Genomic DNA, 26,845 nt, shown 5'->3' with positions numbered 1-26,845 from the left:
TAATTGTCTGTCAATGGATGAATTTATCAAAAATGTAATATTTAAATAAAATGAAATATTATTCAATTTTTAAAAGAAGGAAAATCCTTCCATGTGTAACAACATGGATGGACCTTGAGGGCATTATGTTGAGATTAGCCAGACAAAGAAAGACAAACACCACATGGTGTCTCTTATATGTAGAATCTAAAAAAATATTTTAAAAAGCCAACCTCATAGAAACAGAGAATTAAAAAGTAGTTGCCAAGGGCTGAGGGAGTGAGAGAAAATGGGAGAGGCTGGTAAAGGGTATACATTTTAGATATATAATGTCTGAGGACCTACTGTATAATATGGTAACTATAGTTGATAACTCTGTATTGTAGAATTGAAATTTGCTAAAAGAGTAGAACTTAAATATTCTCACCAAAAAGGGAGGGGTAATTATGTGAGGTTAATGAACTTTATAGGTGAATCCTTTGACCATATATACATATATCAAACATCTTATTGTATACTTTAAACACAACATGATTTTCCCATTATACCTCAATACAGCTGAGAGAAATAAAATAAAATTGGTGGGAACAGCAAGGCAAGGGTTTTGTGGTAAGGTTTTTAAGAGTCCTGAAGAGTAGATAGTCATTAGATGCTATCTATTGAAAAGCTGGGCAGTCTGATACTAGGTGAAATGGGATTTTGGATAAGTTTCCAAAATGAACAATGACAATACCTGCAACTTTGATCTTCATGGGCCATGATTTCCTGCAATAGTGAAGTCCTGTTGACAAAGACAGTGGGATAGTTAGTTCCTATTAAAAGTGAACAGTGACCTGCATGGGTGTCGATGTTTTCAGGTCTCTGCTCTTCTTGATCCACGACACTCTTCTTTTTTAGCAAAAGGATACCCCTTGCAGGAGCATTGGGGAAATACTGGTTACTTCAGCACAAAATTGTTACAGTCAGCAGTGGGAACAGGTGTGATATCTACCTACTGCATCATGAGCAAGACTTATTCCCTATCCTCTACTTCAGCGTGAACATTAGAGCTCATGAATTTAAATCCCCTCATTCCAAAATTTCTAATGAAATAAATATAGAGTAATAAACAAGTGCTAAAGCAGAAAAGGATGCTACGTGTTCAATTCATGTACCTTGGGACTTCCAGAAATATTTGGGGGGGGTGTGTGAAATAATTTATAGTGTGAACAGATGACATAAATTTATAAGCTTAGTTATTAATGCATTATGCATGGTATAATACTACAAGCGGTATGATATTTCTGATAGGTATAGGAAGAAATGCTATTAAGTGGACCAGCTACAATTTGTTTTGTCTTATTATGTGCTTGGTTAAAAATGTTCATTCTCATAATCAAATGAATACCAGATGAAGGGAATATTGTGATTCAATGCTAAGGTATAACAAATGTTTCTAATAAAATACAGATTTAAATTTTTGGAAAACATATTGCAACTTAGAAAAATGCATTAAAATGCTAAGCAGAATTCTAAAGAGAAAGTCTGTATGTCAAGGCCCTTCCACGGAATGGAAGGCTAGCAAATCCTCCTGACCTGCTAGAGATGCGTTCAACTCTAATAGTTACAAAACTGCGTGAACACATGCCTGACCAATGGGACTCAGATTGTAGCAACTGCAACATCATTATTTTAAGTGATTTAGAGGGAACTGAACTGACTGGGATACTGGTGTAGTAGTGTGTTTTCTTGGCCCTTGCAGGACTCTGCTTCTTCCCCAAATGCTTCCTTCTGCGATGAAGGTGATGAATCTATGTGGAGCAGACTCACAAATTCAAAGGCCCCACTGAAATTCAATATAAGACAGTGAAGTGGACTCCAATAAGATTATGAGAAGCTCTAAGGACTGTGAGTAACTGGTGATAGGAGCAGCAACAACAGAGATTTCGTTGTTTGTCACCTTGTAGGAATATAAGCCAAATGTGCCAGAGGTTTTGTTACCGGGAAACCCCTGGTTGGGCTCGGACTGCCTGTCACTGTGTCCAATAACAAAGACAGGGTTGCATCATGTTAGGTGTTTATTGAGAAGACTCGCCAACCAAGAAGACAGGGCACTTACAAGCATTCAAATCCTGTCCTCCAGCCAGGTTCAGGAAACAGGATTATAAAGGAGGAAGGGGATGGGGTGAGGCAACCCTGGGGGTCTACAGACATCAGCTATTGTCCGTTAGTCATCAGGTGATGAGACAATGTTGATGAGATAATGTTTTGACTCCTGGTGGGTCAGTCTGACCCTGCTTATCGGTTCTGCTTGCTGGATTCACAGCTGAGTCACCTCCTCAATCGCTTCCCACAGGCCTTGAAAAGGAAACTTAAGAAAAACTTAACCCCCTATTCACATAAGTATATGTGTTCTAAGATTTAAAATAATATGGTTATTTTTCAGATTAATTCAGGTGCTCTATTTATCAGATTATAAATCCCCCCTATCAATTTTGATGTTTCAAGAAATTCTAGCAAATCAGATTTTTAAATATTAGTTTTCTATTTATAAGGCATATTTTAATTATCAAAAAATCTACAGATTTAACTTTGCCTGTGGGCCTTTTTTTTTTAAAAAAAAATAGCTAAATTCTAAAGACATAACAGCCAATATAATATCCATTTGTCCCTCTCATTATGTCAGATAGGAGACCATGAATGCCTTTTAATTTGAAGAAGAAGCCCCCACGCCAGCCTAGAGCATCCTTTACTGCCTACAGCAAGATGTGAATTTCCATTGTTAGTGGCAGATTATTTTATTTTATTTTTTTAGGAAAGAGGGACCTTTAGTTTCCTGCTAAACATTAGAATATATCTGATTATCACCTTCTTGAAGTAATCAAGGAAATCTAATTCACTCAAACTTCTGCTGAAACTTACTAGCTTCTGGGAAATGGTTCTACCATGTAAAAAAGTCACTTGTTTAAAATGCAGATCTCCTGGCTGCAACCCTGGAGATTCAGATTTTTAGAATCTAGAGAGGAGGCCCAACTGCATGTCTAAGGAGCACCCCCGGGTGATTCTCAAGCAGGTAGTTTTTCAAATAAACAAAACTCAAACTTTCGTGTGCATGATGTCACTCAGAGGACTTGTTATAAAACAAATTGCCAAGCTCCGTGCCCAGAGCTTTTGATTCAGTGGTTCTAGGGTGGGGCCCAAGAATGTGCATTTCTAGCATATTCCCCTTTAATGCTGCTGCTGCTGGGCCAGGCCCCACACTGCATGCAGGCAGATTACTGGAGAGGCCCATGGAGGCCGTGGCAAGAGTACGCAGGAGCTGAAAGTGAGGATGAGAGAGGCTGAAATAACTTCATCTGCTTCCTGATGTTGCCATGGATCTGGTGCTGGAGCCTGAACTTAATTGTAATGTAGACTTTGCAGCTGGTTCATTCACTCTTCAAATATTTATTGACACTCGCATTGTGCCAGATACTATGCTAGATAGGCATAGGTCCATAAATTATGTAGCTTATTAAATCACTAATTAATTAATCCAACAAATATCTATTGAGCATCCACTATTATCCAGGCCATGGGCTAGTTGCTAGTAAGAATTAGGAGAGAGCAACTCTTGGCTTCACTGCTGTGATCCATATTCAGAAGGTGGCTTGAAGAATAGGTGGGTTCTCAGATCGGCTGGTGTGGTTCAGTAGTTGAGTATCGACCTATGAACCAAGAGGTCACGGTTCCATTCCCAGTCAGGGCACATACCTGGGTTGTGGGCTCAATCCCCAGTAGAGGGCATGCAGGAGGCAGCCTATCAGTGATTCTCTTTCATCATTGATGTTTCTTTCTCTCTCTCTCCCTCTCTCTTCCTCTCTGAAATCAATTAAAAAAAGAAGAAGAAGAAGAAAATGTTGGTTCCTTCTGGGCAGAATAGAACACGATAGAGCTGGTTTATTGTGCTATCCTGTGGGAATGACGTTTTGCACAGGTCCCTGGAGCTCAGAACGACACTGACAGCTCTGGTCCTGAGGGCCCAGAGAGGACGCAGAGCACTTTCCTCTTATAAGCAGCCAGGCTTCCCACTGTCAGCTCTCTGCTGGGCAGCAGGACCCCAGACACTTTTTGTAGAAATAGTGCCTTGCCTGTGAAGACAAATGCACGAGACAGGCTGTCAAGGGCTGCTCCCATGCAGCAGTCCTGCCTGGTTTCCTGGAAAACAGCCCACAGGCCCCACAGGAGACCTGCCCTTTCTCTGTGTGCAGACAGTGGGTGAAAGGGCAGGGGGTCAGCACACAAATATTTCTAAAGTTATAGAGGCAGCTCCATATGACACCCATTGACAAGCAATTGCTTTTTAATGTAAAAGCTACGCCTGGAGGAGAACTGGGAGTCTCCTGGTAGCTCTCCTTGCTTTCTTGGGTTCAGACCTCTTTCTACAAACATGGAACATTGATGTTGAAGACAAAAAGAGGCTCCAATCCAGTCTGACTCTTCCTCTTTTTCTTTCATTCTAAGTTTCCCGAGCCTATCCATTTTTACAGAGCCTAAATAGTAAATTATTATTGAGGGAACACATGTTGAGACTTTTCAATATGGTAAATGGATTGGTTTCTTTGGCTTCAAAATATAGATCATTTCCTTGAGACATCACTGTGGTTTTCTAATAGTATACCAAGTTTTAAAACCACAACTGTTTAACTTGCAATACTTAAATTGAAAACTCCTTGATAACTGAAACTGGCTAATTCAGCTCTGTATCTCTCCAGTACTTGCACATGGTGGACTCTCAATGTATATTTGTTGATCATCTGATAGAAGGAGAGGATGAATGAGCATGTGAGTATGGAGGAAACAGGCTCAGGGAAGTATGGGGATGTCTCGAGGCCTTCTTGCAGCAGAAGCAGGCGAGAAGCTGTCTGTTGCCTGCCAGGGCAGCGTTCACCCACTGCCCCTGCCAGAACCCCGATGACTTTCACTGATAAGCACAGATGCTTACTCTCAGTTACTAAAGTTGAGATTTGAGGAGTCCAAGGAAAAGTGAGCTGGATCCAGAATAATACATATTTTAACGTAAGTTGAAATTAAAAAACAATTTATTCGGGAGATAGTTTTTTTTTCCTCTAGGGGACAGATGTAAGAGGAAAATTGGACAGAAAATTTAATTTATAATCCTACACTCAGGTAAGAATTTTCATAAAAACTCTAAATCCTATTAAAGCTGCTTTAGGGAAACATGTGCACACCTTTTACTACAGATCTTTTAATTGACTTGATAAATTGAGTTCACCAGGAGGTGGTATAATCTCTGTAAGGCTGGAAGGAAGAATATTTAATTTCCATATCTGCTCAAGAAACTATTTAAACTCAGAATACTTATCCTTATGGCTGGATAACAAGGATAATTTGACACTAGTGAATATAAAAGCTCAAGCAGTTCTAATAATTCTCTGTTTATCTCTTCTCTGCTGTATCTCATTTAGCAGACCGCTCCCGTCTCGAGCTGCCATGGCACCATCTAGTTTCTGCCAACTGTGTTTCTGAAATATCTCCCAACCCCATTCCTCTTTTCCATTTCCTTTGGCCAAATTTACATGCCCACTATCTCCCTCCTTCTTCTCCTTCACTACTGTTAGCTCTCGTTTGAAACACAAGACAAATTATGCCACTTCCTAACACCCTAATAGAGCTCTTCACCGCACAGTGTGAAGTCCCAATCCATAGCAAAGTGTTCAGGGCCCCCTGCAGCTCTGCTCCAATTACCCTTTCCTCTCCATAAACTCCATTCCAGCCACGCTCAACTACTCATGGTCCTTCTTCAGATTATAAAACGAGAAAGACAGTAGAGTGTCGCTGTTAAGAGCAGGAGCTCTAGGGGCATGCTGCCTGTGTTCAAAAGCCCGTTCTGTCATGAACTTGATGACCTTGAGTATTTGTCCCTTCTCTGAGTCTCAATTTTTTCTCATCTGTGAAACAAATAATGATAGAACCTCCCTGGGGAGGTTACCAAGAGTTTGATCAGAGATGACACGGTTAATATGTTTGGAACGGAGCACATTAGTCGCCATTGTCATCTTTCACGTTGTTGCTCATGATCTCCTCGTGGTGCCTATGGGATCACACTCACCCTGCAGCGAACTGTTTACTTACCACTTCGGAAACCAACCGGGGAACCGATTATTTTTCTGGATTCCTGCAGCACTTTGGTTGCCTTTACTTTTTGTGCCTTAAGTTGTAATGAGTACTTGGCTATCTTCATACCCTCCCCCGAGGATGAACTCCCGGAAAGCAGGAACACTGTGCCAGCCAGGGCTTAGCACATAGAAAATGCTCATCAAATATTTGGTGAAGCAGAAAAAGACTTAGCTGTGAGACATTCAAAGCACTTTATGAACATCCAAGAAAACAATCTGATTAGAGACTACTACTCATTCACCTTATGTAAAAGATAATTTCACTCACACAACAAATATTTATTGAATGTCTACTATTGCCAGTCACTGTTCTTAGCACTGGGAATACAACAATTTAAAAAAACAAGTAAATTTTCTACCCTCAAAGAGCTTCTATTCTAGCAGATGGAAACAGTTAATAAACAACATTAAGAAGCTAATAGTGCTATGGGTAAAAAAGAAAGCAGGAAGAAAGGTAGATGAAAAGTTGCTATTTTACATATGGGTGGTCCAGGTAGACCTCATTGAGAGTGTGACATTTGAGCAGAGACTTGGGAGAAACTTGCAGCATTGGAGGGGGAAGGGGAGCTCTCAAAACAGAGGGAATGGCCAATGCCAAGGCTATGAGGAAGAGCTTGCCTGGAGAGTTTAAGGACCAGCAATGCAGATGTGTGGCTGCAATGGTGTAACCCCATGAGGGAGTGGTGAATGTGAGGTGAGGTGATTGGAGCTGGCTCTTATAGAACCTCTGGGGTTCACCCTGCTTGAATGTATTTCTCTATTCCCTATCTTCACCCCATCAAAGGCTACTCTTAACATGATTCTCTTCATTTCCATTAAAGAAAACTTTAGGATCCAGTTCATAGTCTGCTTTCCTTTCCATCTTTTGAACATTAGTTCTATATGTTTTCACACCCATGTAGATGAAACATCCAATGATGTAACAACACAACTGGTCCTCTTGCCTCAAAATTACGCTCCTCTGTGAAATGCTGAAAATCTGCCTTCATTCTTCATGGCAGAATGCCTTAATGTGGCTGGAAGAAACATGCACATCTAACCATGCCTAATGATGCTGCTTCAAACTGTGGTACCCAGCGTGAGTGGATTACTAAACCTGCCCATTGATTTTTTATTTCTCCTTTTTAAAAAATCTTGTTTTCACCCTGACCAGTGGCTCAGTGGATAGAGCGTTGGCCTGCGGACTGAAAAGTCCCAGGTTCGATTCCAGTCAAGGGCATGTACTTTGGTTGCGGGCACATCCCCAGTAGGCAGTGTGCAGGAGGCAGCTGATCGATGTTTCTAATTCTCTATCCCTCTCTCTTCCTCTCAGTAAAAAATCAATAAAATATATTTAAAAAAATAAAAATAAATAAAAAATCTTATTTTCCTTTCCCTCAGTTGAGGATGGCCTTCAATCAAAACAGGAAGGCTATTCTGCTTTCAATACTTATTTTAATTTTTAAAAAGTTATATTCATATCATTACATGTACAATATCAAAATTCAAGAGGTTAAAACAGAGTGAAAAGTAAGTCTACAGCGCTGTCCCTGCAATACCCAGTTCCCATTTTAGAAGATAATTCTTCTTTCAAATTTCTTATGTCTATATGGAGATGATATGCTGTAAAGCACAAGTAAAAGCATTTGTGTGTGTGCCTATAAACACAGCTTGTAAACATGTGTGTACTTGTGTGTATGCACACATTTGGAATAACATTATATACACTATCTTGCATCTTTTCACTTACTACATAACAGATCTGTCTCATTATTTTCAATGAAGTGGGAATCTCAGAGTTAAACTAAACACTGGACCAGTGTAATATTTTCACTTCTCTTAATTAATTTCCTTATTGTAAAATGGGGCTAATGATAACAATCACCTACCACGATTTTTGTGAGGATTAAATGAGATAATACTTTGTGAAGCACTTGGCATAGTGCCTGACATAGTAATTGCTCACTAAATATTACAATATAATATTGTAATCAGCTCTATTACTCCTAGTAATGCTGCTGGTTAAGCACCATCAGGAGAGCAATATATGAAATCTATTATTTTCATTCACCACTATTATTAGCTTTAATAGTAAAAAATGGCCTTGAGGTGACTAATTTTCTCAATAAGTAAGCTCAAAGATCATGCTGGCTTTATTATGTTTTTAATTAAAAAGGTATTTTACTTTACTTTCCCATTTGTAAAGCAGGGAGTGGGAGGAACATCCAAAAATTGCTTATAACTCCCCCATCCAAATATAACCATTGTTGCCGTATGTATTTTTCTCCTGGGAGCTTTCTGTACACACACATTGTTGGGGGGGCGTGTTAGTAATGGTGGTGACCCTGATGTTAAATCTGCTACTTACTGCAAGGATCACAGAACTGAGAAAGTGCAGATTTAAAAAGACATGCAAGGAAAGAAGACAGGCTCAACCTGAGTCTGGAGCTAAACCAGAGCCCCAAATGAAGACAAAGGCGAGACTCTATTAGTGTTAATCCTGCAGGGGACACAGAAATAAACATTTTTGTTTGTTTGATTCAAAATTCTAAGACTTGGGGTTGGTGATATCTGTAAAGAGTGATGGTAACTTTACTTGCTCAGTTCATAAATATTTCAGTGACATCTAACTCTCAAAGTAGTTTCCTTTCTTACATTATGGCTTCTCAGCATGTTACACTCGTTGTTTTATCGACAACCACATGTTGTTGCCCTCTAGGAGTGGACACCTGTCCCTCTTTTAAAAAACTTGTAACAAACTCACCATTTATTTAGCAATAGATATTAAGCAAGAGCAGTAGACATTCCTGCAGTTATTGAGTCTGCTAAGACTAAAACTGGAAAAAAAAATGTCATTCATTCATTCATTGTCTCATTAGTTTAACAGTCATCTATTGCCCAACTTCCTTGAGCTAGGCACAGTCCTTAACTGTGGTTAAAATATGATTATATGGTTAATGCCTTCACGGTGTCCCAGCATAGTCAGGAAACCGATAGAAAACAAGAATATAATCAAATCAATACAAACATAGAATTATGTTAAGAGCACTGAAAGAAAGAATATCCATAATAGGGATGGAGAGAATGGGTAGGAGACCACCTTCTGATAGTTGGGAAGACCTCTCTGAGGAGTCAGTATTTCAGTTGAGGGCTAATGGGACAGAAGGGCCAGCCATGCAGCCAGTTGGGAGAAGCGCATTGTGCCGTGGTGGCATGGCTGAGCTTGCTTCCTGGGGACGAAAACAAGACCATTGTGGCTGGAGTGATGAGCAAAGGAGTGAGAGGCCCAGATGAGGCTAAACAGGCCAGGTTTGGTCATGCGAGAACTGCAGGTCACAGGAAGGAGTGTGTGTACCCAGAGCCTACCCCACTGGGGTATTAGCAAAGCCTAACTGGCCTGGGGAGCAGGAATGCCCATCTCCAGCCTGCTCTAGCCATCCTGTCCCACCTGAGGGGGGAGAAAAAGCTGAGGAACATTTGTGAAGTTCACAGTCCAGACGCATAGGCTCAGAAGCATAGAACTAGTTCATAGGCATAGTTCATAGACATAAAGCCAGGCATGGCAGGGATGTTGGAATGGTCAGAGCAGGAATATAAAATAGCTATGATTGATATGCTAAGGGCTCTAATGATAAGTTAGATGGCATGCAAGGACAGATGGACAGTTTAGGCAGAGAGATGGATATCTAAGGTAGAACCAAAAAGAAATGTTAGAGTTAAAAGTTTGAGTGTCTCCAGACATGGTAATTCTGAGCTAGTGGCTTCTGCCCCTAGATGTGCTGCCCTAGATGATTGCGGCCATCACTCTCTGTCCAACACACCTGTGCATAATGTTACCTCGGGGCCTTAGGGCACACTTGTATCCCTCTTGCCTCAGCTAGAAATAGTATCAACTCAAATTAGAATGTCTGCCCAGAGTCCTACAGGCAATATAACCCTCAGCAAGTTTTAAACCCTGGTGGGCCTCCTATCTTATAAAATTATGAAAAGATATATCTCAACAGTTTGATGTGAAAAATAAATGAAATACTATATGTGAAACCCCCTAGCACGGGGCATGATGAAAAATAGATGCTCAGTAAATGTTAGTGTTGCCGTAGCTGGTTTGGCTCAGTGGATAGAGTGTCAGCCTGTGGACAGAGGGGTCCCTTGTTCCATCCAGTCAAGACCACATTGCCCAGGTTGTGAGCTCGATCTCCAGTGGGGGGCGTGCAGGAGGCAGCCAATCAATGATTCTCTCTCATCACTGATGTTTCTCTCTCTCTCTCCCTCTCCCTTCCTCTCTGAAGTCAATAAAAGTATGTTTTTAAAAATGTTAGTTTCCCTGTTTTCCACCTAGTGAGTTTCTATCCATTCCATTCCATTGCCCCTTTTAAGCCAACAATGAATTATCTAATGCCTATTTTCCCTTATCTAATAATTCACTTTTGGTTTGGTCTTTATAAGTGTATATCCTACTTTTCCCAGTAGATTAGAGTAGAGACCCTGCCCAAACCAGTGACCAGTAGCATTGGGCACAGAGGTAATTTCAGCTGGTCTGTTGCGTTTGTGTAATTATAATTCAGCAAAGCAAAGGAAATCTTGACTGGCAAAATTATGGAGGTTGCAAGTAAAAAAAGGAAAAATGAAAATAGAGTCCACGACCATGGAAAATTAAGGAAACCTATAGAAGGAGCATGGGACAAAGAGGAGAGAATGCCATTCCATCATCCACGCAGTGATGGATAATGTAGAGACACCTGTGGTTATGTCTACAATCCCAAACTATGTGGTAAACTCAGTGGTGAATTAAAACAAACTGATTATTTGGGTTTCCTATTAATTAATTAATTCAATGTATATTTACTTAGTGTTTATTATTGTCTCAGGTTATAAATGGGTAAAATATATGTAATGAGTACCTTAATCTTAAAACATTAAATATTGTTATGGTGTTTGATCTAACTATATCTGCCAGTGATTTTAATAGTAAATTTAGGCATAGATTTCTTACATTGTATTTTCTATATTAAATATTATGGGATTTAAATTAACATTGCTTATCTAAATATATGTGTTTCTGTACTATACATCAAATTAAGCAATAAGATTTTCAGTTGTCAAACATAATGAAATATATACCTTTATAAACAATAGAAAAAATATTATTTTCTAAACATTTTCTTTGAATATTAGTTTCATAGGGACTTTTCTAAGAGTCTTTAGGAATTTTTATGGGGCAATGCAATTATATAACCTATGAAATACAAATAATTTGTTCCCAATACCTTATGTGGAAAAGAGATCAGCAGAATTTGTGGGTAATATTATGGTTATTTTCAAATCCAGTTTTAAGATAATTTTAAAGCATGTCTATCTTTTCACTTTCCAAACTGTTTTTTCTATCTTCATGTATAAGTTTCCTTTCAACATTTTTAAAGGTAAGCACTTTAAAAGCAGAGTAATTGATGGTAAACACACAACACAACATATGGATAATATATTGTAGAATTGTATACCTGAAACCTATATAATTTTATTAACCAATGTCACCCCAACAAATTCAACAAAAATAAATAAAATAATAAAAAAATTTTCAAGTAGAATAATTTATAAAATGGTATGTTACCGTGAATATTTTTATATTCCATATCTTGGATTCTTTATCCCTAATTGACTAGATTTTCCTTTCAATAAGCAAAATTTTCAGTTGTATAATCATTTGATTTAGATTCTGCATTAATAGGTGTATCCCTCTAAATAGAAGAAAGTCCTTTATTATATAAGCTAAGGTATTTCTCTAAGGTATTTAAATTTATCTTCAACCCACTGGCCTAAGTTCCAAAAGATGCCTGTAATTAGATGCAATTACATATCAAATTAATCAAATGGTGGCCTATCAGGTTACAATTACTACTGGGATCCTCCTGGCACCTTTTCCACATTCTCTTTCAATCTCCCATTTTAGAGCCTCCCTCATGATCACCAGCAAGAAAATGCTTCTGAATTACATCCCACTTCTAAAACTGCCTAGGAAGCAACTCCCCCGAGAGTCTGTAATCATTTGTGACAAGGAGCACAACAATGTTATAATGTCCATTTTTCCCTGAGAAGGAGATCTCTAATTTCCAACTTTAAATCTCTGTTTAAAACCCCTCCAAAAAGATCGCTGCAGCACACCTGACAGTCTTCTCTCTAGGAGCGTCCTCTGCTTTTGTATTTGCTTTATAGTTTGGTGCCCTGATACAATTTTTTATATATTTTGCAGTTCCTTGGAGTGTAACGCCCAAAATAACAGTATGGTTTCTTGTGGATGTCAAAGGCATGAAAAAGAGTTGGCCTCTTTTTTCAGGATTTGCTTAAATAACAGAAGGGGAGGGCTCCAGTGCTGGCAGGCTCTGGGTGGAGAGTGGGGTCCAGGCTGAGGTCAGGCAGATGCCTCCTGTAAATTAGTTTCCCTTCATTCTTCATTCAAGGTCCCGGAATTATTCGGAGGCCTTCTCCTAAGGTGGGCAAGGGTACCAGAATGTCTAGTTATCATTTTCTGCCTTCTTTCATTTGCACATTTTGCTTTTTTTGCTTCTGTTTTCCAACATTGCAGTTCTTCCCTTGTGGGTTATTTGGAGTTGCTCAAATGAACCATTTAATAAACAATATAAATAGCAGCTCATTTGTTAACCAGTTAGTATCACATTTACAATCCCCTTACACTCCCTCTCTCCCCTAATTCACTAAGTTTTCCTTAGCTTTCCTGAGCAGACCCAGTTTGGTGGCTTCCCAGGGCTCACTGAAGGATGGGCACACATGCTGTTGCCATGGAAACAAGGTAATTGCTCGGAGGATTCATCCTGCATGGGTAATATTGAACTAGCTGCTATACAGTTTCTCATTTATTACAAAACATTTACAAGAAAAATGTGACGTGTTTCACGATGTTAAAGCGTTTGCCTTTTTTCAAGAGACTAAGTAAAATTTTATTAGAATAAATGCTAAACAGGATGGAAACTTTTTAATAAAAAGTGAGTTTAAAGTAGGCAAAGGTAACTGATGACAAAAAAATAATAATAATTGAAAGGCCTTGACTGAGTAGCGGATGTGAACATTTCTCTCCTTTGGGGCTCAGATGTTTACATCTGTTGAGTCTTACAGTGGCTGTCACTAGGCCTGCCTCACACGATAACACAGGGCTGGAGTACACATTCTCTATTGTGGGGTATGGATGCCATTTTATATTGTCTACTCTTTGATTCCTCCTTTGTACATAAGGACCTGATTGACTTTTTCTATCCTAACTTCCTTTCTCTTTGTCTGATTTCCCGTGTTCTCTCCCACACTAACTTTTCTTTAAAAAGGAAGGCAGTATTTTCCTCTCTCTGTCCTTGGACAGAATAGATTTGACCACATATTTGAATTCTAATCTTAGATCTCTACCTTGTATGTAGTAGGATCTCAATAAGCTTTCACTTAAAAATACCTTCTGATAAGACATGTTTTCACCTTTGGCTCCACCATTATCCATAAAACCAATACCTACGTCAGTGTTTCTCAGCTTCATGTCCTCAGTTCACAAGTGGCTTTCTAGATAGCATGCCTTCTGGGTAAGAGTACTTTGATTTTCTAGTTCTAGTGTAATTCCACCCCTGTTCTCTAGCTTAAGAAAATGCACATCCCTTATCACACAGTTCTCGCTCATCCCTACTGAAACTCGTGGGACAGTATGAGATGACCTCCAGATGCATGTTCTATTCTCATACACTGCAGTTCTGTGACACTATCCTTCAGTCATCTCATTTAGAAACCTGGTCTGACCAAGCTGGCTTACCCCAGGAACTCCCAAACTGCTGATGGACACCTTTATTGTTTCCCTCACCACATTTTATTGATGTTAGCTCTTTAGCTACCTGTCTTCCTCCAGTAAAACTGAACTCCTGGGGGTTAAGTCTGTCTCTTATTTATAATTGTTGACACGTTGCCTAGCGCAGTGGGTAACAATGGACCTTCAATAAATATTCCATAAACCCAACAGTTGGTTGATTACTTATGCTGATGTACTTATGTCATCCAGATTAAAGTTGTGCCAGTGCATTAAAACAGATCCCAAGTTGGAAGACTTTGCAAACCCTTTACTAATGTGGCTGTAACATCTCCTAATACGTATTTCAGATCCACCATGAAGTGCTAAGAGACTGATGGGGGTTAATTGAAAGTGACTAAGCTTGAAGAACACATTTGGGAATTTGTGTTCTTATTCGTATAGCATTCTCCCCATGCCAAGTTTGAGTGGTTTGCTTAAGTGATGTAGCATTGATATTCATGCTGAACAAATGTTTAACCGATCATTTATTCACAGTGTTGATAGGTGAATGGCTAATTTGTCGCTAGTTTTCAAAGACCACCGCATAGAGCCAAATCATACCTCCAGTTCCTCCTGAGGAGTTACAGAATTGGATTTTAATTTCACAAAAATAAATAAAAATAAACTACATGCTCCTAATATGAAATGTCAGCTAAAATTAATAGCAACCTACTTCTTTTTCAAGTGTGAACTGGACCCAGTCAATTAGCAGGCAGCTTGTCAAAACGCAGAGGACACAGATTGTTAGGTGCTTTATCATAATTTTATTTGCCCTGAGCATTTGAATAAATGAGGTGCAATGTTGCTCAGGACTCTGAATCTTTGATAGATATTTTCTGGACCTCCTGCTGAAATGCTAGGGGCTAATTTTCTGCAGTAAATTTTCTCAATGATCATTGCAGCCTGTAGCAATGAATGACTTTTTCTCCCACATATCGCCAAGCCTGAGTGCAGAGAGATGACATATCAGCTGTGGGTATGTCTGTGAGAATGCAGCTGCGTGTGCATTTTTTATACAGAGAAATAGCTTTCTCTAGAGTTCTTGCTGAAAATCCCATTCTTCCTTCCAAATAGCAGGCACTCAGTAAATATTCATTGAGTTGTGTTCCATTTTGTGTTATGTACTGGTATTCCCCACATCTGCAGGATTGGGGAGCATAGTGGAAGGGGTGATGAAAATGAGAAGAAAAGTCTAGTATGATACTGCACGGGCATAGTCATAAGGAGAGGTCCAAATTGACAATTAGGCTCACTGACAAGGTGCAAATAAGCTTTGGGCTACATTTTATTAGCTTTATAGAAGAATACAGGGCAGGCACTCCCACAAGGATAGCATCTGTGGGGGCCCAGCAGCTACCCAAGTACACAGCTCCCTTCTCCTTCTCGACTCAGGGTATATGCTGCTGTCTCAGACAGGAGCCTAGTTGCCCACATATTTTTGTTTTTTAATTTATCTTTATTGTTGAAAGTATTACAGATGTCCCCCCACCCCATTTACCCCATCCACCGTTCTTGTCCCCTCCACATATCTTTTATGTTGTTCTAGTCCAGTGATGGCGAACCTTTGAGCTCGGCGTGTCAGCATTTTGAAAAACCCTAACTTAACTCGGTGCCGTGTCACATATAGACATTTTTTGATATTTGCAACCATAGTAAAACAAATACTTATATTTTTGATATTTATTTTATATATTTAAATGCCATTTAACAAAGAAAAATCAACCAAAAAAATGAGTTCACGTGTCACCTCTGACACGCGTGTCATAGGTTTGCCATCACTGTTCTAGTTCATAGGTTCAAAGTCTGCCAGCTTTCAGCCCCACAGCCCATGTGTAGCTCTACAGATCAGGCGTAAACACAACAAAGCAGATACCACATTCCCAGTTTATCTCAATGAAGCCGTTTTTAAGGAAGCAGTTACTGTGGGAATGAATATACTCTGTCCTGCATCAGCAGAGACCTGGTGGAAAACCTAGATACAGGTATTCATTTCCATGTCACTTGAATTGCAAAATAGATGCAAGAAGTGATTTTAAAAAAGAAAAATTCTATTTTCCACTGACTTTTATTGTCCAATTGGAGAGGTGTCCATGGAGAAATCACTCTATTACAGTGAAATGAACATGTCAACCATTCAGGGCTTTAGCACCTGGTCAGTCCCATAGAAAAATGAACATCTGTGCACTCTGCTGACCAGACCTATTTTATGTTTGACTTAAAATTCAAGAAGTTCTGTCTTTTTAGTGCTTTTCAACTCTTTCTTTTGGTTCTGGATACCCCAGTATCTCTCTCAGTCAGAGAAATTTCTCCCCTGCCTGGGAACCCATGTATTTGAAATTTCTGTCTCTCAATATTTCTAACATAATCTCACTTAAAAGATAATCACATCTGTAGACATCAACCTACAACTGGGTTGAAAATCCCTTATGTGCAAGGCTTTATTAAAAAACAGTGTCCTTTGGTATACAAATTCAAAATTTGTAGTTTAATTTAACTCAGTTGATTGTGATTGGAAGTCTCTTATTTATTTGGAAGGATAAGTATCCTATAAATACAATAACAACAAATGCACATCTTACTTTTCTACAAAAAAAGGCATAATAATCAAGTTCACAAATTTTTTCAGAACTGAGAATTCTCTGTCATTCATATCCTGATAAAAAGAGGAAATGTTGATCCCAAAGATGGGTCTGAATCATGCTTTGCTTCAGCAAAGGACAAAATTATATATTACTAGAGGCCTATTGCATGAAGAGATTCGTGCAATAGGCCTTCCCGTCTCCTGGCTACCAGCACCGGTTTTCCTCCAGCACCCAGGACCCAGGCCTTCGCTCCAGCAGGAGCTGCCTTCAGTCTTCCGTCTTCGCTGCTCCAGCCAGAGCCGCCTTCAGTTTTCCATCTTCGCTGCTCCAGCTCACCTTCAGTCTTTGCTCCGCTGCTTGGAGCCTACATATGCAAATTAACTGCCATCTTTGTTGGGTTAATTTGCATACTCTCCTGATTGGCTGGTTAGCATAGCGAAGGTAAGGTCAATTTACATGTTTGTCTATTATTAGGTAAGATATCTTAAATGAAAATATCTGCTTTGAAAATGAAGTGGAAGTCAATTCCTACTTGACTTCCTATTTCCCTTGTTGCTCATTACTCTATTGGAGAAGAACTTAGGTAAAGCCATATTTATGAAGAAATCATATTGGAAAATGCAGACATCAAGTGTGACTGCTGCGAAATATAAACAAAAATGTAATGCTTATATGTATCAAAGTTTTAAGCAATAAAAAGAATGGATAAAATGAAATTGTTTTAAAACATATCATTTCATCATTATGCTTGAATTTATATTGTTCACATTTTTACATATCCTATATAATAATCCTATATAATAAAAACCTAATATGCAAATTGTCCCCTCAACCGGGAGTTTGATCAGGGGCCAGGGCTGGCCAGCCAACCATAGGAAGGGAGGCCCTGGCCAGCAATTGGCAGCCACTAGGCAGTGCACAAATTGTGCACTGGGCCTCTAGTACTTTATATAGAGACTAGAGGTCCAGTGCACAAAATTCATGTACTTGGTGGAGGTGGGGGATCCCTCAGCCCAGCCTGTGCCCTCTCACAGTCCGGAAGCCCTCGGGGGATGTCTGACTAACAGCTAAGCCAGCAGTTGGACATCCTTAGCGCTGCCGCAGAGGCAGGAGAGGATCCCACCACTGCTGCTATGCTGGTCAGCCGTGAGCCTGGGTTCTCATTGAGCAGTGCACTAACCACCAGGGGGAAGCTCCTGTATTGAGAATCTGCCTACTGGTGGTTAGTGCACATCACAGCAACTGGTTGTTCTGCCATTCAGTTGATTTTCCCCTAGTGAACTTCTGTAATTGATATGATTGATTACTTTTCAATAGAAACCTTAATTGAGGTACATTACTGACATAGGACAAATTGAAGTTAGGTACTCAGGGAAAGTCACTAATATATTGTGGCTAGTGGAAACATAAAATTATAAGGATTAATTTATGTGATGTTACTAACATATTTTATTGTATAAAATTTAGCACATAATCCCAAAAACCATTGGTTAAAAATACTAAGGAATATGGATTATCATAATCCTTACATGTCTGCTTTTGGTTGATATATGCAAAGTGCCATTTGCAGTTTCTTCTTATCTAATGCTTTATTTAATTCATTATAATTCCATTTTTTAAAGTTTAATAATAATACTATTATTTTTTCAATTTCTCCACCTAGATACTATATGTACTTTATACATAACTTATATTAACACAGGGCTCCTGGATTCTTCATTTCATAAAAATTATTCTTTAAATCTAATGATTTGATAAATTTACACTGACACCTTTTTTGTTTGTGTTTTTTAATTAATTGATTGTCTTGTTTGGCACATATAACCAAATTAAAAAATCTTAAATTCACCAAACTTGCTGTGAGGGGAAGAAAAGACAGTGCATTTTTTAGGTCACAGGAGTATAAAGATTAGTAAGAGAAAGATTAGTCTTCAGTGAGGACCATCTACCAAATATTTGCCACTCATCCTCCCAATTATCTTCCTTTCTAATGGAGAAAAATAGATATAGACTACCTCCAGGTAGATCCTGCCTGCTATGCTAATTCAATAATATACTTGATGCCACAGATATGCTCTCTGCTTTAATACCTACCCTGTCATCACTATCAGAGAATCAATCAGGAAGTTCCTAGTGAGTTCTCATTTTGGTTGACTTACAGAAGAGAGATGCATGCCAATTATTATATCCCCATTTCAACCCAGAAGATGGATGGGAATAAAATTGTATGTCTCAGAAGTCATTGGCTTCAAGCATACATTGCATATTCATAAATGTATCTTCTTTAGCCTGAAAATAACAAGTTAGGTCATGTCTCTTGAATTGATCTTTATCCCTTGACAGGCTCTGACTCAGCAAGCTCCAAGAGAATAAATACAATTCTAAGGTGCCAAATTTTTTTACAGCTAATTTGTTAATACTATGCCCTCAAAACATAAGATGAGTTATGTGATCACACAGCAATTTCCAGTAGAAGGTGAAATTTGGAGTAGGAAAAGAAAGCTTTAAAAAAAATCACAGATAATAAAATTTTAAGATAACTTTTAGTGACTTTAAAGTAAAATTGTGGCGGCATAGGTAAACACCGGAGTTTGCTGCCTCGAACAACCACTTCAAAAATACAACTAAAAGACGGAACGGACATCATCCAGAACCACAGGAAGGCTGGCTGAGTGGAAATTCTACAACTAGAAGGAAAGAGAAAAGCATACCGAGACTCAGAGGAGGCACAGTGCGGAAGTAAAATACTAAAGTGCGGAGGTGCATGCGGAGCAGGCTGGCGGCTGAGGGCGCGGTTGTTGTTTTCAATTGGGAGGGAGTCTCAGGCTCTGAGCTCCAGTTCCGGGCCAGTCTCTAGGGACCCAGACTCATATGGGAGAAGCGGGACTGTCTGGCATCGGTCGGAACTCAAGGGCAGCTTTCTCTCCGAGGGGCTAGCAGTGATTACCGGGACACTGAGAAGCAGAGCCTCTGAGGGCTGGACTGAGAGCAGCCATAACTGCTAGCCCTGCCCTGTTGATCCCTTGGGACCCGCCCTGCCCAAGCCCTGCAGGAAGGCTTTTGCTGGATAGCCTCAGGCAAAGGTTAGATTAGCACCTCCCTAGAGATCCAGGAGCCAGGAAACCCAGAGGTCAGAGTGGGATCATCCAGTTTGAAGCTCTGTGGAACCATAAAGGACACACTCAGGAGGCAGACTCAGTGAGCACCAAAGCCCCATTGAAGCAAGTCTTGCCCCAGAGGGGTGTCTCCAGCACAGAAGTTCTCCCACTGCAGACACAGCTGATTCTCACAGCCAATTGTCCTGGAGGTCAATTCCTCCCAGTGATAACTACAACAATCAAGGCTTAACTACAACAGGACTATGCACACAGTGCACAAGGGGGTGCACCAAGACTGTCCGCTTCAGGTAATTGGGGAGGCTGAACCACTGGGCCCTAGAAGACACTCAGCACAGAAAACCACTTTATCAACACAGGGAAGCATAAAAAATGCGGAGACAAAGAGAAAGGACACAAATGACAGAAATGGAAGAAAGCAAACTACTGGATATAGAGTTCAAAACCATACTTTTAAGGTTTTTCAAGAATTTTCTAGAAACTGCCAATAAACTTAATGAGATCTACAAGAAAACTAATGAGACCCTCGATGTTGTGATAAAGGACCAACTAGAAATTAAGCATACACTGACTGAAATAAAGAATATTATACCGACTCCCAACAGCAGACTAGAGGATTGCAAGAATCAAGTCAACGATTTAAAATACGAAGAAGCAAAAAACACCCAACCAGAAAAGCAAAATGAAAAAAGAATCCAAAAATACGAAGATCGTGTAAGGAGCCTCTGGGACAGCTTCAAGCGTACCAACATCAGAATTATAGGGGTGCCAGAAGAAGAGAGAGAGCAAGATATTGAAAACCTGTTTGAAGAAATAATGACAGAAAACTTCCCCTACCTGGTGAAAGAAATAGACTTACAAGTCCAGGAAGCGCAGAGAACCCCAAACAAAAGGAATCCAAAGAGAACCACACCAAGACACATCATAATTAAAATGCCAAGAGCAAAAGACAAAGAGAATCTTAAAAGCAGCAAGAGAAAGACAGTCAGTTACCTACAAGGGAGTACCCATATGAATGTCAGCTGATTTTTCAACAGAAACTTTGCAGGCCAGAAGGGAGTGGCAAGAAATATTCAAAGTGATGAATGCCAAGAACGTACAACCAAGATTACTTTATCCAGCAAAGCTATCATTCAGAATTCAAGGTCAGATAAAGAGCTTCACAGATAAGAAAAAGCTAAAGGAGTTCATCACCACCAAACCAGTATTATATGAAATGCTGAAAGGTATCCTTTAAGAAGAGGAAGAAGAAGAAAAAGGTAAAGATACAAATTATGAACACCAAATACACATCTATCAGCAAGTGAATCTGAAAATCAAGTGAATAATCTGATGAACAGAATGAACTGGTGATTATAATAGAATCAGGGGCATAGAAATGGAGTGGACTGACTATTCTTGCGGGGGAAAGGGGTGAGGGGGATGCGGGAAGTGACTGGACAAAAATCGTGCACCTATGGATGAGGACAGTGGATGGGGAGTGAGGGAAGAGGGTGGGGTGGGAACTGGGTGGAGGGGAGTTATGGGGGGAAAAAGAGGAACAAATATAATAATCTGAACAATAAAGATTTAATTAGTAAAAAAAAAAAAAATACAGTAAAATTGTGATTATTTTGCACCACACATAAAATTTGGAAACCTGCAAACACATCTACTTAACCCCAACCTCACGAATATTTATTACCTTTTTAGACTACTTTATTGTGGCACACTATGTTTCTATAAAAAAATTACCATGGCCTGATACTTTTTTTTTAATTAGAACACTAAAATAGAAAATTATATTCAATACACTTTTGAACTTGGTTTCTATTGCATCAAAGAAAATGGTTGTTGTTCAATATGTATAGAGTCTGAACATTTCTAGTCCTTTAAAGACTTGTGAGCTGCCCCTGACAGGCTGAAATAATAATAGATTGTGATAATGTATACATTAAATACAAGACATGTTCATATATAGTAAGTCCCCACTTAATGTCGATAGGTTCTGCAACTTTAAGCAAAATGATGTTCAGTGTGGGGCAAAAGTAGATTAACAGCTGTGAGTGTGCAAAACATAGTTTATTATTGTAATATTATTAATTATTATATTATTTTCCATATAAACAACTGTAAATCTACTTTCGCCTCACCCTGTATAACAAAACCAATCTTACCAAGGACTGGTTGATATAAACACGAGATCCTAGGAATCTCATCAGTATTATAATGAAATAACCTTAAATGAAACTATGTCATTTGAGGATCTGCTGTATACATCCTATCTAATAATAGACAAACATGATAATTAACCATACCTCCGACACGCTTCCCATTGGCTAATCAGCAGGATATGCAAATTAACTGCCAACCAAGATGGCGGCTGGCAGCCAGGCAGCTGAAGTGAACAGGAGGCTTGCTTGCTCCAGTGATGGGGGAAGCCAAGGTTCCCTGCCTGCCACTGCCCAGCTCTGAGCTGCACTCTAAGCAACTATGTTGCAATTTTAGAAGCTAAACAATCCCCAGAAACCTGCTTTCATCCAGCCGGGCCTCAGAGCTGGAGTTGCAACAGTGTTTCAATTATAGAAGTTAAACAAAGCCCAGATACCTGCTTTCAGCAGCTGAGGTCTCCGAGCTGGAGCTGAGCCTCAGAGCTAAAGCCAACTCTCAGCTCCAGTGACAGCCATAGAAGGTAAATAAATCCCAGAATAAAAAAAGAAAAGAAAAAAAGGACAGGTTGGGAACTTCAGTCACCCGCCAGCCTGAAAACGGCCCTCAGCCCCTCACCCAGACTGGCCAGGCACCCCAGTGGGGACCACCTCCCTGAAGGGGGTGTGACCAGCTGCAAACAGCCATCATCCCCTCATCCAGGCTGGCACGGCACCCAATCGGGACCCTCACCCTGATCTGGGACACCCTTCAGGGCAAACCAGCCGGCTCCCACCCATGCACCAGGCCTCTATCCTATATAGTAACAGGGTAATATGCAAATTGACCCTAACAGCAGAAAGACTGGGAATGACTGGTCACTATGACACACACTGATCACCAGGGGGGCAGACGCTCAATGCAGAAGCTGCCCTCTGGTGGTCAGGGCGCTCTCACATGGGAGGAGCTCTGCTCAGCCACAAGCCAGGCTGATGGCTTCCAGTACAGTGGTGGTGGTGGGAGCCTCTCCTGCCTCCTCAGCAGCACTAAGGATGTCCGACTGCAGTTTAGGCCTGCTCCCCACTAGCAAGTGGACATCCCCCGAGGGCTGCTGGGCTGCCAGAGGGATGTCTGACTGCCATCTTAAGCCCCAATCCCCTGGGGAGCGGGCCTAAGCCAGCAGGTGGTCATCCCCTGAAGGATCCCAGACTGCGAGAGGGCACAGGCCAGGCTGAGAGCTCCCCCTCCCCCCGCGAGAGCACAAATTTTTGTGCACTGGGCCTCTAGTCCTATATAATAAAAGCCTAATATACTAAGTGTCCAGTCACCTGGTGGAGCCCTCTCGCAGTCCCTCCCCGGCTGGCCAACTTCCACATCCCTCCCCAGCCCTAATCATGCACTAGTGGGTCCCTTGGCCTGGCCTGTGCCCTATCGCAATCTGGGACCCTCAGGGGATGTTGGAGAGCCGGTTTCGGCCTGATCCCACAGGCCAGGTCAATGGACCCCACTGGTGCACGAATTCGTGCACCAGGCCTCTAGTTTACAATAAAGCCATTGGAAATCTTCTGATAGTACAGGTTTTGAAACACTATGAGTTAAATCACATTTCTCAAATGATGAATAGTGTATGTTTCTAAATACTACATTGGAAATGTAGAAAATGAGTGTAATTGCTCTGTGGCATTGTTTTATAATAATTTATTCATATTTATGGATAATTTGCTATATAATTTTATGTTTGGCCAAGGTCCAATGAAAGTAAATTTATTTATTTAGAAACCCTCCGGTTGTCCATGAAAATAGAATACAGAAGATCTTTCACTGACTTTTTGTCCTTTAAGTCAGTAGACACTAAGACTCATTACAAAGTTATGACATTATCCATTATAAAGTTAAGGAATAAGCCAAACACCAGCTCCATGGCATGCAGACATAGTAGCAAAGACCAAGAAGAGCTTGTCTTAAAAATACATCTCTAACAAAACCACATCAGAGAGAAAAATGATTATTTGAAGAGAAAAAATTAAAAATTTAAATCAGAACCAATATCTAAAATGTGTTTCGATTACTCATTAAGTGAGTAGTAGGAATTCATCTTCAAGACATCTTGCTTGTAGTAAATCTTATGTACTAATATTTTGTCTTTAAGTTCATATGCATTTACAATTGCATGAATAAAGTGTCTGCAGTTTATCCTATTTTGTTGCCCTGGAGAAGGCAATGTTACAGTCATCAACATTGCAATTGCAAATATGATTTTCTAATCCACATTTCATTTTCTGGTTCTCTGCAGACTATAGCATTGGGAATGGCAGATCCCCACAAGGTACAGGAAGGATCCGTTTTCATCACATGCACACATTTATTATATGGATTCCTCGCTGTCTTGCTCTGATTACCAGTCCTGATGTTCATGCATCTCCAATCACAATAGTTTTTTTTTCAACCTAATTTTGCTAATAAATTTGGAGAGACCATCAGCAGATACAGAAGAATAGTCATAGTGGACCCATGATATATGGTGGCACTGAGCCTGACTTTGTCAAGAGAGGAGCCGAGATAGGAAGCAGACTGAGAGCTAAATATTTCCAACATCCATGGACAGGCCTAGCTATCCCCCTAGATTGCTAGTGGCAGGGAATTTCAGCACAATTTCTGCCCTTTATATCCAGTGAATTCCACTATGCTGACTGAATTTTTACATTTCACTGAATTTCCATGAGAAATGTGTTTGGAACAGTATTTCATACCTGAAACACAATTAAATTTAGAATCATTGAATTTTAGATCTGAGAGCTAAGAGAACATTTACTCCCACCCATCATTTAACAGATAAAGACTCTGAAATCCAAAAGGTTAAGTGGCTTTTCTGAATCCGTGTAGTGTTTTTGTGACAGAGCCGAGCTATTCTTAACGTTGGTCCTGAGCTCTTTTCCGTCCACTTTAAGATAATTCTTCTTTAAATTGCTCAGAGTATAAAATCTGTGTTAAAAGGCCATGTCTTTCTACATAGACTTTTTTAAAAGTTTTAGCTATTAAAAGTTCTATGTTTTATTTATGTATATTACCCAGTGAAAGATACAATATAGAAAGGGAATTCAAATAGATGAGTGCATTTGACAGTTCAGAGCTCAAGTGTCAGTAACAGAAAACACCTGTTAATATTTCAGAGCAGTTGTAAAAAAAGAAAGCAGGAACCATGGTTAATGAATCTCCAGATTCCTGGTGCCTAGAACTTAATCTGACACATGGTAGACACTCTATATATTTGCTGAATGACTAAAGAAAACATTTTTGTGGTGAAGAGTTAGAAGGTATCAAAACATGCTTTAATATGTGTTTAAAAAATAGTCCTGAAACATAAACTTGCAATAACAGACCCCAGGAAGTTCACAAAACTTAAGGACACATCATCAAGGATAAGCTCAGGAAGGTGACAAAGTTGGCAACTGCATCAGTTAGGTTCTAGCTTTTAGGAAACCCGGAATTTTGGGTGTAACTGCTCCACAAATGTGCTGAGAACAGAAATAAACCAAGAGGACTTAGGTAAAGAGATTCTGAAGTAAAAGAGAAAATGGTTGAAGCAAAGAAAGGGTAAGGAGATCTGTAACCTTCTAAGTGGCAATAAGATATTCATGACACTTGGATAGACCTTAATGAAATCTAGAAAAGACACTGGTTTTGTTTTGCTTCCACAGCTGACAACTCTGGGAACTATAAATGACTAATAAAGCATAAATGACTAATAAACTCCTGGGACAGAGTCAGGACCAGGAGGGGTAATAATCCTTCCACTAAAAGATCTTTGCTGTGCCCAGTTTTTATTTTTACTTCATTTCTCATTGAGCAAGTTAGCAAAATAGTTCTTTCAATCACTTTTACAGAAATATGTATTTTTCTGGAAAATGGAATTAGACCCAAAGTTACATGCAAAATAATGAGGTCAAAAGTGAGAGAGACCTTTTACAGAGGGGTTTCACATTAGGAATGAGATTAAGCATCTATTTGAAATGGAGGCAAGGTAATTTTTTTATTTCAAAATTAAAGCTATATTATGCAGGTATATTGTGGTAAGAAAGGTGAGGGCACAACAACAAAGTACATAGTTAGGTGTTCCTAAAGCATGAAGAGTGAAACAGGAAGTAATAGGAACTGTCAGGCCCCACTCTTGATAAATCCTGACTACCTTGAGAAAAAACAAATCCCCATCCTCTTACTAGTTTCTAGACTTTGTGTTAATAAGAAAGAAAATGAATAAAGTAAGTCTTCCCAGCCAGTGTGGCTCAGTGGTTGAGCAATAGACCCATGAACCAAAAGGTCATGGGTTTGACTCCCGGTCAGAGCACATGCTGGGGTGGTGGGCTCCATCAACCATAGGGGGCATGCAGGAGGCAGCTGATCAATGTTTCACTCTCACATCAATGTTTCTCTCTATATTTCCCTCCCCCTTCCTCGCTCTCTGAAATCAATACAAACGTTTTTTTAAATAAAAAGAAAAGAAAATGAGTGTAAGGAGTTGTGTCATAAATCCAGAATCATAAGCTTTTGGAGGTGTGGGGGTAGCATATATGTTGAGAAGCTCACCTCTGAAGCTCTGGCCTCATGTGGACCCTCCAATGAAGTGAAGTCTCTTTCATTCAGTCAATGGTTTAGGGGACATTAAAATGGATTTTCTTGGTGCATGCTGCTAATATGTCTTTTAGAAATTAGATAAACCTATATTCGGCCTCGATTTATTTTTCTTACCCAGATTAGTGCTGATATACCAAATTTCCTAAAAAAATAACATCCAAGTGAAATATACTAAGGCTATCTGAGGTCTCTGAAGCTAAAGCTTTCATTGCACTTAGGTGCTGTGTGTAAAAAATAAGCTAAGGGATCAAGATCTTCATGAAATGTAACCTCAGACAGCTGTGAAATGCTCTAGAAGTTTTCGAGACCAACCATAAGATAAATGCTAAAAATATGTTGGAACTAAATTAAAAGGAAGGTCAGGACACAACGATGTCTGAATGGAAGATATAAAGCACAGTGAATATAAATTGATAATGCTGAGGCGAGAGATCATTT

At 39.7% G+C, this 26,845-nt stretch overlaps 1 protein-coding gene across 1 annotated transcript in view; it reads right to left on the bottom strand.

The window, feature by feature from the left end:
* The window catches only part of EPM2A (EPM2A glucan phosphatase, laforin), a gene marked incomplete at both ends in the record, with an annotated part of 290,693 nt that overhangs the window by 1,709 nt on the left and 262,139 nt on the right, over window positions 1-26,845 (bottom strand). The window contains one exon of the transcript XR_013996164.1: window positions 713-760. The remainder of the gene's footprint in view (window positions 1-712; window positions 761-26,845) is intronic.

This window comes from Myotis nattereri (genome assembly GCF_964212035.1).
Source record: "Myotis nattereri genome assembly, chromosome: 6".
In the NCBI taxonomy this organism is placed as follows: domain Eukaryota; kingdom Metazoa; phylum Chordata; class Mammalia; order Chiroptera; family Vespertilionidae; genus Myotis; species Myotis nattereri.
This window is presented reverse-complemented; position numbering and strand designations above follow the sequence as displayed.